Here is a 13493-nt window from a genome sequence, read left to right on the forward strand (position 1 = left end):
TTTCATGAAAGAATTTCGGCTTCAAAAAAGTTGAAAATTTTCATGAAGTATGTCGGCTTCAAAAAAGTGGAAAATTTACATGAAAGAATTTCGGCTTCAAAGAAGTTGAAAATTTTCATGAAAAGATTTCGGCTTCAAAAAAGTTGAAAACGTTCATGAAGTATGTCGGCTTCAAAAAAGTTGAAACTTTTCATGAAAGAATTTCGGCTTCAAAAAAGTTGAAAATTTTCATGAAAAGATTTCGGCTTTAAAAAAGTTGAAAATTTTCATGGCGTATTTCAGCTTCAAAAAAGTTGAAAATTTTCATGAAAAGATTTCGGCTTCAAAGAAGTCGAAAATTTTCATGAAGTATGTCGGCTTCAAAAAAGTCGAAAATTTTCATGAAAGAATTTCGGCTTTAAAAAAGTTGAAAATGTTCATGAAGTTGAAAATTGAAATGAAAAGATTTCGGCTTCAAAAAAGTTTAAAATTTTCAAGAAGTATTTCGGCTTCAAAAAAGTTGAAAATGTTCATGAAGTATTTCGGCATCAAAAAAGTTGAAAATTTTCATGAAAGAATTTCGGCTTCAAAAAAGTTGAAAATTTTCATGAAAAGATTTCGGCTTCAAAAAAGTTGAAAACGTTCATGAAGTATTGTATGTCGGCTTCAAAAAAGTGGAAAATTTACATGAAAGAATTTCGGCTTCAAAGAAGTTGAAAATTTTCATGAAAAGATTTCGGCTTCAAAAAAGTTGAAAACGTTCATGAAGTATGTCGGCTTCAAAAAAGTTGAAAATTTTCATGAAAGAATTTCGGCTTCAAAAAAGTTGAAAATTTTCATGAAAAGATTTCGGCTTTAAAAAAGTTGAAAATTTTCATGGCGTATTTCAGCTTCAAAAAAGTTGAACATTTTCGTGACGTATTTCGGCTTCAAAAAAGTTGAAAATGTTCATGAAGTATGTCGGCTTCAAAAAAGTCGAAAATTTTCATGAAAAGATTTCGGCTTGAAAAAAGTTTAAAATTTTCAAGAAGTATTTCGGCATCAAAAAAGTTGAAAATTTTCATGAAAGAATTTCAGAATTTTACCCAAACAAGTCGGTATTATGATCCTTCTCACGTCTAATGGGAAAGCAACTATATGACAGAATGAACATCCTTGCAGATTATGTATAACAGATTTAGACATAACGTGACGGCTGCATCATTTCCGGTTCATCGTTGTCTCATATTTAGTAGCTTTACCGGGAGCAGAAAGTCAACACAAGTTATGTCTCCGGTTTGCAAACAAATAGATAAATATATCCATTTGACGTTGTGTCCAAAAAGTTTATAAGCTTACAAACTAGCATGTAGCTATTTATCTACGGCCTATAGATATCATGGTAAAAGTTTATTACATATACTCATACTAAACATCGGACTGCAGACGTCCAGGTTTTATCAAAATCTGGTAATATTACTGTACCTTTTGAATCGACATGGTTCTTTATCTTCTCACAGCATCTGTGCCGGCTTCCTCACCCTCTGCTTGTCAACAAATGCACATTGTTTCAGATGGGAAGCGTAACTGTTTTACGACAGTGCAGTTGCAGTCAGAGACCTGCTGTTGGCGCCAAAGCACACCAAAACTGAAATGTTACATATTGAGGCTTTAAGTGAACCAAAAGACAGGAGAAGATTGGGGCCTTTTATTGGCCCACAGCCGTTCTGTAAGGCAGATGTGCCGTGACTGGGATTTCACATTGATCGGAGCAAGGGCTGCTGAATCTGAAACAAATTTGATTGACGAGTGATCTTGTGATCTAGCACTAGCAAAGAAACTGGCTGTGCATTAAGCCACCTTTGAAATTCTTGTTGTCTGTCTGTTGCTACAGCCAGGTTGGAAGGCAGCATCTCCCTATCTGTTATCTGTTTACCTGACCAAAATTCCAGTTAATTTCAAAAAGCTTGCATCCTGGCAGCATGTCAACGCAGTGACAAAGCCAGGCCAGACTCACACACACACACACACACACACACACACATTTCTCTTAAATGCAGTGAAAACAAAGGATTATTTTAAACACTGAAAAGAGGAGGGTGCACCGTTCCCGGAGGTACTGCAATACCAGGTCGATGCGTGGAGTGGACGGAGCAAGCCCCTGTTCCATCTCCCAAGTCCAAAAATCAATTTAATATATGGTGCCCGGGTAGGGGATGTATCAGATATTAAACTGATAAGAACAGATACTACACTTGATCTTAACCAAAAGACGAAAAGGATCAATGGAAAAACAGACAGTACATAATGATTAGTTAATTAACAAAATATACATTTTGAACGAAATGTGCTGGAGGAGCCAAATAAACCCAGAGGGGCTTGTCGAGTGGCCCTCCTTAAGAGAAACATGTAACACAGAGACAAAAACAATAAAGCTAACAAGAACACATACTCAATAAGGTGTAAAAGAAAGCAAAACAAGAAAGAGACAAATTAAAGAAGAGGAGAAAAGGAAAATAAGTCCTCATGGCAGAGAAATATTATGATGGCGCATTGGTTAATTGGCCAAGCAGATTTGTTTTTTTAAATAAGTTGAGGCTGGTGCTGTTTCTAATATGATTGGGTAAATTGTTCCAACAATGAGGTCCTCTGAATCTGATAGAGAATTGAGAAAACGATGTCCTGAAAAATGCAGAATAAAGTAAGCTGGCTGACCTTGTGTTGTAATGATGGATTTGAGAATTTAATTGAAATATATCTTGAAAACAGACAGGGAGTAAGTTGTTGACTGATTGGAAAACATAAATACATAACTGAAACTGGTTTAGGTGGAAGATGGGGAGTATTCGTAGGAACTGGAACAAAGCATTTACCCATATAATCCCTCTTCAAAGCTTCGATTTTACAAGAGGCTTCGTGAAAAGGGTTAGTTGTTATTTTCACAAAATATATGTATAACACATCATGAATGACATGTTAATAAGAAGTAAGCTATAATTACATATCCATGGGGTATAGGCAACATGTCAAACATTGTAGGACTAATAGCACTTTATCTAATTCAAGAAAAGTGTTGCCTCAAAAGTTGTTGGGAGAAAAGTTAGAATAGAAAATAATACATCTTAGGCTCTCCAGATTTCTTCCAGTGCCTTACATGCTGAAATGTTGTCTTAATGAGCTCAAGTAACTTGAGGTATTATTTGGCTTCATTGGAGAGGTGGTCATTACTGCCTACTCAATAGTAGTTATCGGCAAAACTGGAATAACTACTGAGATGGTTAATGGCGAACCAAATCGGACAGCGCATGCGCACAGCCCCGAGCGCGCAAATCTCAGCCAATCTTTTGTGAGCAACAGCCCATCTACATTTGCATCAACACCAAATATACAGAGAATTCCGACGAACCTTTAACTATCTGTTTCTGAGACCACCACTCAGCAAACATGCCTGAAACCGTGAAAGCGCCCAAGAAGGGCTCAAAGAAAGCCATGTCCAAGGCCACCAAGACCGGCAAAAACAGGAGAAAGACCAGGAAGGAGAGCTACGCCATCTACGTCTACAAGGTCCTGAAGCAGGTCCACCCCGACACTGGGATCTCGTCCAAGGCTATGGAACTCGTTCGTGAGCGACATCTTTGAGTGCATCGCTGGGGAGGCATCCCGTCTGGCTTACTACAACAAGCGCTCCACCATCACCTCCAGGGAGATCCAGACCACCGTTCGTCTGCTGCTGCCCGGTGAGCTGGCCAAACACGGCGTGTCCGAGGGCACCAAGGCTGTGACCAAGTACACCACCTCCAAGTAAACCCACTGATAAGCAGCAACAACATAACGGTCCTTTTAAAGACCACCCAACACGTCCTTAAAGAGCACAACTCCTGTTTGCCATATTACTTCGAATAATCCATTATATTTTCTCTAATTTAGTATCACACTGTTGATTCTGGCTAAAAGCTAACTCAAACCTTTTACTCACTCATCTCATCATCCATCTTTCTAAATCTATGCAGGGGATATCATCAATGTGATTTTTCTCTTCATTAAATCAAATAAACACAACTACAGACTTGTGCTCATCTTTCCTGTGTACAATGGTTATATAGGTTCAAAGAGACATACAATTATTTAAACACATGACTTCAATATACTCTTTGTATTCATACACTGTTAATATGACACTATTCACAGTACAGAGATAGAGCTCTATAAGCAGCCAATTTACTCACAACACGTATGTTACAGCCCACTATAATCCAAGACATTTCTACTGCAAGTATATCAACTGTTTCCAGATACTGGAAGAAATGTGTCCAATCCCTGAGCATGACAATGTTTTTCATTCAAATCAAATAGAAATTCACTTTTAATACTTCCTGTACATTGATTGTAACTTAGGTGATATTTGATATTTCACATGAACCAAAATTTGAATTACTTTTACATATGTATGTAGTTTACAAATCGATCGTGAGTCATAGACTAGTTGTAGAATCAGTATTGACCTTTTTTTTTAAATCTAAAATAAATGAGAGAGAGGAGGAAAAATAACTCCACCATGCTCGAAGGTCTGAGCTCAGCAGAGGAGAAGTCCATTAACTTCATTAATTTGTGTAAATGTGTAATAATCACGTTCTACACATCGAAATACTAAATGTAACTCCTCTCACCGGGGGTGGGGTTAAACCTAAAATAGGTTGTCAATTCAGAAGACTCTGGATCAAATATTCTAAGTATCAATATCAAATGATCTCTAAATGAACAGTTTCAGAATGTTAGAGTTTCAGTTGTTCAGGTTACTCAAATCTTGTGATTCACTAGGTTGTTTAAGGAGATTGGTAGTAGCAGAGAATATAAAGAGCAATAAGACCTCCAGTCCACACAAACACACACAACACCTATGGACATATAAAAGAGAAATGTATTTAAATGGTTTAATTACAGTTATTTTCCTGTTCACATATATGAAATATGTATACACTTTAAATAAAAAAATACCTCTTCCATATATCTTAAATTAAATAAAACGAAAAGACAAGATGGAAAACACACCTTTGTAACAAAATGAATTAAATCCCCTTTTAAGGTTTCAGTCTTTGTCCGTTTCAACTTTGTTTTTCAGTTATGAAAAGAGAGTTCCGTTAATGTTAGATTTTAGGCCCAAAACAAAAAATAATGAGATCTCAGGAAAAACGAAAGTGCAAATAAAAATAAAAATCCTTTCAGTTAGACTCCATATGTGCTTCCTACCGCCCTTTGGAACAGCACATTATCTGCAGATCAGCATCCAGATGAGACGACAGCACCCTCAAGCAGCAAAGACCTGGATGGCGGTTGAATCGTCCCTAAAAAAAAAACAGCCAGGATATCCACATTAAAGGTGAGAACACCTTCGGAGTTTCTGCCGGTGAACTTCTCCTACACTGTAACTGGCGAAACTGCCAGCTTCACTAAAAGCTTTTTAACTCTTGGAAACAGCTCATAAACGTATCTTATTCATCTTCATGTCTAACATCTTCCTTTTTATGTGTCTATTTTACTGCACAGTCTGTAGAAATCAACTTAATTCTGCCGATGCATCAGGGGGTACGGCTAGCCTGCAGGTGGTGCATTCCATGAACTTGCATAAATCTGTGATGTGTTTAAGGAACATCTGTAAATATGATTCTGCAGAAATAACCTGGGTTACATAAATATAAAACCAATCAAGCAACAATTGATTATAAGGATATTGTTTGTCAACAACAAGATTGATTTGTTGATTTGATTAGTTTCCCAATAAATACATCTGCACACCACCATTCAATGCATCAAAGGCTGTTTTAAGAGCCACCACAACTTCAACTAAAGAGTCCATCCTCACTAATACACTTATTCTCCCTTTTTAATCATTATGGAATACATATTTAGAAGCATCAAATCGGCCTTTCAAACGTTTTGCTCGTGCGCAAAATCCGAGCCGACGGTAAGGTTCACCCAAAGAGCAGCTCGTCCACATAAAACAGTGCTCAACAAACCTGAAAGTCTCCACACATGCACACTATCAGCTACATGTTGCACACAAAGGAACTTTTTACTTGGTTCTCTGAAATACAGAAACACGAGCACATCAATTCAGCGCATCTTGGTCGACTGAATTACGCATGGCATCAAAGACGCATGGCATCTTTAACCACAAAAAAAATACACACACACATACACACAGAAGAATGTTGAGGGGTAGGGGCTCAAATTCACAAAATACTTCAACGTGTTAGTGCCTGGAAGTAGACCTACTCCATTTCCTAATTTTGTTCAGTTGTCATAGATACACATTTAAAACAAAGATTTCATTGTTTTAATATTCAGTCATTAGTTTTGGAGAAGAGGATGTGTTAGGGCTTTCTGTCCTCTCCTGGGAGTTTTGCATGGCCATTGCTGTCTGAGGTGCTGAAATGACACCTGCTGGAACACGCTGTGCCATTTGTTTTATTGCTCTTACTTCATTCATTACTCATTCATTGGCTGCATACTAGACACTTTTTATTGACTATTTTTGCTGAGTAGATGACTATATATTCATAACAATTTTCTCCGATTTTGTCAGTTGATTTTTATCCCTCAGTTAACATTTTAGACTGTAGTCTCAAGTCATCTTCAGTACAGCATTATGTTCCTTTTGTTGGTCCCATGGTTCCTACATTTTGTGTTGAATTGATAGTGATTCGTTTTTGATACTAAAACAATATCAAATACTCATTATTCTATTCTATCCTCATTTAGAGTGTTTTTGATTAGACTTGAAAATCAAATCTTGGAGAGTTAAGCCTTCATGAACAATGACGTCAAGCAGATACAATATATGTCCATATGAAGTGGAATATCTGAAAGAAGAAGCAGACACATTCAATAATAATCGAGAACTGCATGCATAAATTGTGTCTATAAGCATGCATCGAGCATCATCACTGAAAGTTTTAGAGAATTAGTGTACTTATAGAATCATTAGGGTACTTTATCAGTATTTTCCTGGTATGTGTGTTTTCTTAAATATGTTGTTGAACCGCATCAGTAACGTTATAACCAGCACTTGTGACTGTGTGTGCTTGTTTTATTAACACGGTTTCCAATATACACAGCCCGGAGGTGAACAGCATAGAGGCATTGAGATCAGAACAGCAACTCAAAGGAATTTCTAGCAACGATTCTCTTTTGTCATGGTAAGCCCATCTATTATAGTTTAACACCAATTCTAACTATATCGACTACTTTTTCAGACATTCATCTAATTCATGTATCACAGGTAATTGCTCTTTTGGTTTAGTGTGGGTGGCTCTTAAAAGAGCCGTTGTGTTTGTTCATGTATGTCGTGTGTCTCTACTTCTTTTTCAAGACTCTGAAGCCGAACACTTTTTTTTTCTTTCACTAAAAGATTGTTGGCAGTTGTCATCATAGTCTTGTATTTTTTTAAGATTAAAAACTTTTATTTCGATAGGCCTACATAAAAGCTATAAACAGTAAAGAAGACAACAAAACATGCACAATACCTACCACCTAAATAAGACTAAAGAAAAAAAGGAGACACAAATGAATCATGTATTAAATATTCAACAGGTCCCTGTTGTTTTTCAAGTCTATAGTTTTCCTCCTCTTGAGGAGAAATGGTAAGTGGACATCAGCTTATATAGCGGTTTGCTAGTCTAGGCACTTGCTCATGTCACACCTACCGGTTCACACACTAATGTCATCTACCATTCATACGCATTCATACGAGCACTACCGCGTTAAGTGCCTTGCCCAAGGACACAACGGCCATGTTGCTGCAGGAGGTGGGGATAGAACTCTAAAACTTCTGGCTGAAAGACGAAAACTTGTCTTGTTGGAGAATAATTTTTTGAATGAAAATTTTCAACTTTTTTGAAGCCGAAATTTTTTCATGAAATTTTTCTACTTTTTTGAAGCCGATTTTTTTTCTTGAAAATTTTGACGAAATCTTCAACTTTTTTGAAGCCGAAATTTTTTCATGACAATTTGCAACTTTTTTGAAGCCTAAAAATTTTCAGGAAAATTTCCACGAAATTTTAAACTTTTTTGAAGCCGAACAATTTTCCTGAAAAAATTTCGGATTCAAAAAAGTTGAAAATTTGAAGTTGAAAACCCCCCCCCCTTACAAAAAAGCTGAAAAAAGACAAAACAGCCCCATTACGAAAAAGTTGAAAAAAGACAAAAAACCCCCCCTTACAAAAAATTTGAAAAAAGACGAAACACGCCCCCCTTATGAAAAAGTTGAAAAAGTTGAAAAAAGACGACACACTCCTAAACCTTACGAAAAAGTTGAAAAAAGATGAAACACCCCCCCCTTACGAAAAAGTCGAAGAAAGACGAAACACCCCCCCTTACGAAAAAGTTGAAGAAAGACGACAAACCCCCCCTTACGAAAAAGTTGAAAAAAGACGAAACACCCCCATTACGAAAAAGTTGAAAAAAGACGACAAACGCCCCCTTACGAAAAAGTTTTTTAAAAAAAAACACGCCCCCCCTTATGAAAATGTTGAAAACAGACGGAACACCGCCCCCTTACGAAAAAGTTTAAAAAGTTGAAGAAAGACGACAAACCCCCTTACGAAAAAGTTTAAAAAAGACGAAACACCCCCCCTTACGAAAAAGTTGAAAAAAGATGACACACCCCACCCCCCCATGAAAAAGTTGAAAAAAGACGAAACACCCCCCCTCACGAAAAAGTTAAAGAAAGGACGGAACACCCCCCCCCCCCTTACGAAAAAGTTGAAAAAAAGACGACACACCCCCCTTTACGGAAAAGTTGAAAAAAGACGACCCACCCCCCCTTACGAGAAAGTTGAAAAAAGACGAAACACCCCCATTACGAAAAAGTTGAAAAAAGACGACACAGCCCCGCTTACCAAAAGGTTGAAAAAAGACGAAACACTCCCATTACGAAAAAGTTGAAGAAAGACTTTTCAAATTTTTGAAGCCGAAATACTTCTTAAAATTTTCAACTTTTTTGAAGCCGAAATTCTTCATGAAAATTTTCAACTTTTTTGAAGCCCAAATACTTCATGAAAATGTTAAACTTTTTAAAATCCAAAATCCTGTCATGAAAATGTTAAACTTTTTTAAAGCCGAAATCTTTTCATGAAAATTTTCAACTTTTTTGAAGCCGAAATACTTTCATGAAAATGTTCAACTTTTTCGAAGCCGAAATCTTTTCTTGAAAAATTTCAACTTTTATGAAGCCGAAATACTTCATGAAAATTTTCAACTTTTTTGAAGCCGAAATACTTTCATGAAAATTTTCAACTTTTTTGAAGCTGAAATCTTTTCATGAAAATTTTCAACTTTTTTGAAGCTGAAATACTTTCATGAAAATTTTCAAATTTTTTGAAGCCGAAATCTTTTCATGAACATTTTCAACTTTTTTAAAGCCAAAATACTTCATGAAAATGTTCAACTTTTTTAAAGCCGAAATCCTGTCATGAAAATTTTCAACTTTATTGATGCCGAAATACTTTCATGAAAATGTTAAACTTTTTTGAAGCCGAAATCTTTTCATGAAAATTTTCAACTTTTTTGAAGCCGAAATATTTTCATGAAAATTTTCAACTTTTTTGATAATGAAATCCTGTCAGTAAAATTTTCAACTTTTTTGAAGACGAAATCATGTCATGAAAATGTTCAACTTTTTTGAAGCCGAAATCTTTTCATGAAAATTTTCAACTTTTTTAAAGCCGAAATACTTCATGAAAAGTTTCAACTTTTTTGAAGCCGAAATACTTCATGAAAATTTTCAACTTTTTTGAAGTCGAAATCTTTTCATGAAAATTTTCAACTTTTTTGAAGTCGAAATATTTTCATGAAAATTTTCAACTTTTTTGAAGCCGAAATCATGTCATGAAAATTTTCAACTTTTTTGAAGCCGAAATCTTTTCATGAAAATGTTCAACTTTTTTAAAGCCGAAATCCTGTCATGAAAATTTTCAACTTTTTTGATGCCGAAATACTTTCATGAAAATGTTAAACTTTTTTGAAGCCGAAATCTTTTCATGAAAATTTTCAACTTTTTTGAAGCCGAAATATTTTCATGAAAATTTTCAACTTTTTTGATAATGAAATCCTGTCAGTAAAATTTTCAACTTTTTTGAAGACGAAATCTTTTCATGAAAATTTTCAACTTTTTTAAAGCCGAAATCTTTTCATGAAAATTTTCAACTTTTTTGAAGCCGAAATACTTCATGAAAATTTTCAACTTTTTTGAAGTCGAAATCTTTTCATGAAAATTTTCAACTTTTTTGAAGTCGAAATATTTTCATGAAAATTTTCAACTTTTTTGAAGCTGAAATCATGTCATGAAAATTTTCAACTTTTTTGAAGCCGAAATCTTTTCATGAAAATTTTCAACTTTTTTAAAGCTGAAATACTTCATGAAAAGTTTCTACTTTTTTGAAGCCGAAAAACTTCATGAAAATTTTCAGCTTTTTTGAATCCGAAATCTTTTCATGAAAATTTTCAACTTTTTTGAATTCGAAATCTTTTCATGAAAATTTTCAACTTTTTTAAAGCCGAAATACGTGTCCTGAAAATTTTCAACTTTTTTAAAGCCAAAATACTTCATGAAAATGTTCAACATTTTTAAAGCCGAAATCATGTCATGACAATTTTCAACTTTTTTGAAGCTGAAATCTTTTCATGAAAATTTTCAACTTTTTTATGCCGAAATACTTTCATGAAACTGTTAAACTTTTTTGAAGCCGAAATACTTTCAGTAAAATTTTCAACTTTTTTGAATCCGAAATCATGTCATGAAAATTTTCAACTTTTTTGAAGCCGAAATCTTTTCATGAAAATGTTCAACTTTTTTAAAGCCGAAATCCTGTCATGAAAATTTTCAACTTTTTTGATGCCGAAATACTTTCATGAAAATGTTAAACTTTTTTGAAGCCGAAATCTTTTCATGAAAATTTTCAACTTTTTTAAAGCCAAAATACTTCATGAAAATGTTCAACTTTTTTAAAGCCGAAATCATGTCATGAAAATTTTCAACTTTTTTAAAGCCAAAATACTTCATGAAAATGTTCAACATTTTTAAAGCCGAAATCATGTCATGACAATTTTCAACTTTTTTGAAGCTGAAATCTTTTCATGAAAATTTTCAACTTTTTTATGCCGAAATACTTTCAAGAAACTGTTAAACTTTTTTGAAGCCGAAATACTTTCATGAAAATTTTCAACTTTTTTGAATCCGAAATCATGTCATGAAAATTTTCAACTTTTTTGAAGCCGAAATCTTTTCATGAAAATGTTCAACTTTTTTAAAGCCGAAATCCTGTCATGAAAATTTTCAACTTTTTTGATGCCGAAATACTTTCATGAAAATGTTAAACTTTTTTGAAGCCGAAATCTTTTTATGAAAATTTTCAACTTTTTTGAAGCCGAAATATTTTCATGAAAATTTTCAACTTTTTTGATAATGAAATCCTGTCAGTAAAATTTTCAACTTTTTTGAAGACGAAATCATGTCATGAAAATGTTCAACTTTTTTGAAGCCGAAATCTTTTCATGAAAATTTTCAACTTTTTTAAAGCCGAAATACTTCATGAAAAGTTTCAACTTTTTTGAAGCCGAAATCTTTTCATGAAAATTTTCAACTTTTTTGAAGTCGAAATATTTTCATGAAAATTTTCAACTTTTTTGATCACGAAATCCTGTCAGTAAAATTTTCAACTTTTTTGAAGCTGAAATCATGTCATGAAAATTTTCAACTTTTTTGAAGCCGAAATCTTTTCATGAAAATTTTCAACTTTTTTAAAGCTGAAATACTTCATGAAAAGTTTCTACTTTTTTGAAGCCGAAAAACTTCATGAAAATTTTCAACTTTTTTGAATCCGAAATCTTTTCATGAAAATTTTCAACTTTTTTGAATTCGAAATCTTTTCATGAACATTTTCAACTTTTTTAAAGCCGAAATCCTGTCATGAAAATTTTCAACTTTTTTGATGCCGAAATACTTTTCATGAAAATGTTAAACTTTTTTAAACCCGAAATCATATCATGAAAATTTTCAACTTTTTTAAAGCCAAAATACTTCATGAAAATGTTCAACATTTTTAAAGCCGAAATCATGTCATGAAAATTTTCAACTTTTTTGAAGCCGAAATCTTTTCATGAAAATGTTCAACTTTTTTGAAGCGGAAATTCTTTCTTGAAAATTTTAAACTTTTTTGAAGCCGAAATCTTTTCATGAAAATTTTCGACTTTTTTGAAGCCGAAATACTTCATGAACATTTTCAACTTTTTTGAAGCCGAAATCTTTTCATGAAAATTTCAACTTTTTTGAAAACAAAATCTTTTCATAAAAATTTTCAACTTTTTTCTAGCCGAAATACTTCATGAAAATTCTCAACTTTTTTGAATTCCAAATACTTCATGAAAATCTTCAACTTTTTTGAAGCCGAAATACTTCATGAAAATTTTCAACTTTTTTGAAGCCGAAATCTTTTCACGAAATTGTTCAACTTTTTTGAAGCTGAAATTCTTTCATGAAAATTTTCAACTTTTTTGAAGCCGAAATACTTCATGAACATTTTAAACTTTTTTGAAGCCGATTTTCTTTCATGAAAATTTTCGACTTTTTTGAAGCCGAAATACTTCATGAACATTTTCAATTTTTTTGAAGCCGACATACATCATGAAAATTTTAAACTTTTTTGAGGCCGAAATCTTTTCATGAAAATTTTAAACTTTTTTGAAGCCGAAATCTATTCATGAAAATGTTTAACTTTTTTGAAGCTGAAATTCTTTCTTGAAAATTTTAAACTTTTTTGAAGCCGAAATCTTTTCATGAAAATTTTCGACTTTTTTGAAGCGGAAATTCTTTCTTGAAAATTTTAAACTTTTTTGAAGCCGAAATCTTTTCATGAAAATTTTCGACTTTTTTGAAGCCGAAATCTTTTCATGAAAATTTTCAACTTTTTTGAAGGTGAAATACGTCATGAAAATTTTCAACTTTTTTAAAGCCAAAATCTTTTCATGAAAATTTTCAACTTTTTTGAAGCTGACATTCTTTCATGACAATTTTCAACTTTTTTGAAGCCGAAATACTTCATGAACATATTAAACTTTTTTGAAGCCGAAATACTTCATGAAAATTTTCGACTTTTTTCTAGCCTAAATACTTCATTAAAAAATGTTCAACTTTTTTGAAGCCGAAATCTTTTCACGAAATTGTTCAACTTTTTTGAAGCTGAAATTCTTTCATGAAAATTTTCAACTTTTTTGAAGCCGAAATCTTTTCATGAAAATTTTCAACTTTTTTATGCCGAAATACTTTCATGAAACTGTTAAACTTTTTTGAAGCCGAAATACTTTCAGTAAAATTTTCAACTTTTTTGAATCCGAAATCATGTCATGAAAATTTTCAACTTTTTTGAAGCCGAAATCTTTTCATGAAAATGTTCAACTTTTTTAAAGCCGAAATCCTGTCATGAAAATTTTCAACTTTTTTGATGCCGAAATACTTTCATGAAAATGTTAAACTTTTTTGA

At 33.4% G+C, this 13493-nt stretch overlaps 1 non-coding gene and 1 pseudogene across 1 annotated transcript; one reads left to right on the forward strand and one right to left on the reverse strand.

Annotated features, from left to right (window-relative positions):
- Window positions 1-2052: 2052 nt before the first annotated feature.
- LOC132981151 (U2 spliceosomal RNA) lies at window positions 2053-2241 on the reverse strand. Its single transcript, XR_009674380.1, has one exon. It is a non-coding gene; the product is annotated as a U2 spliceosomal RNA (small nuclear RNA).
- A 1152-nt stretch (window positions 2242-3393) lies between these two features.
- On the forward strand, window positions 3394-3763 carry LOC132979850 (histone H2B 3-like; annotated as a pseudogene).
- Window positions 3764-13493: the final 9730 nt, after the last annotated feature.

This window comes from Labrus mixtus, chromosome 9, assembly GCF_963584025.1.
Source record: "Labrus mixtus chromosome 9, fLabMix1.1, whole genome shotgun sequence".
NCBI classification, from domain to species: domain Eukaryota; kingdom Metazoa; phylum Chordata; class Actinopteri; order Labriformes; family Labridae; genus Labrus; species Labrus mixtus.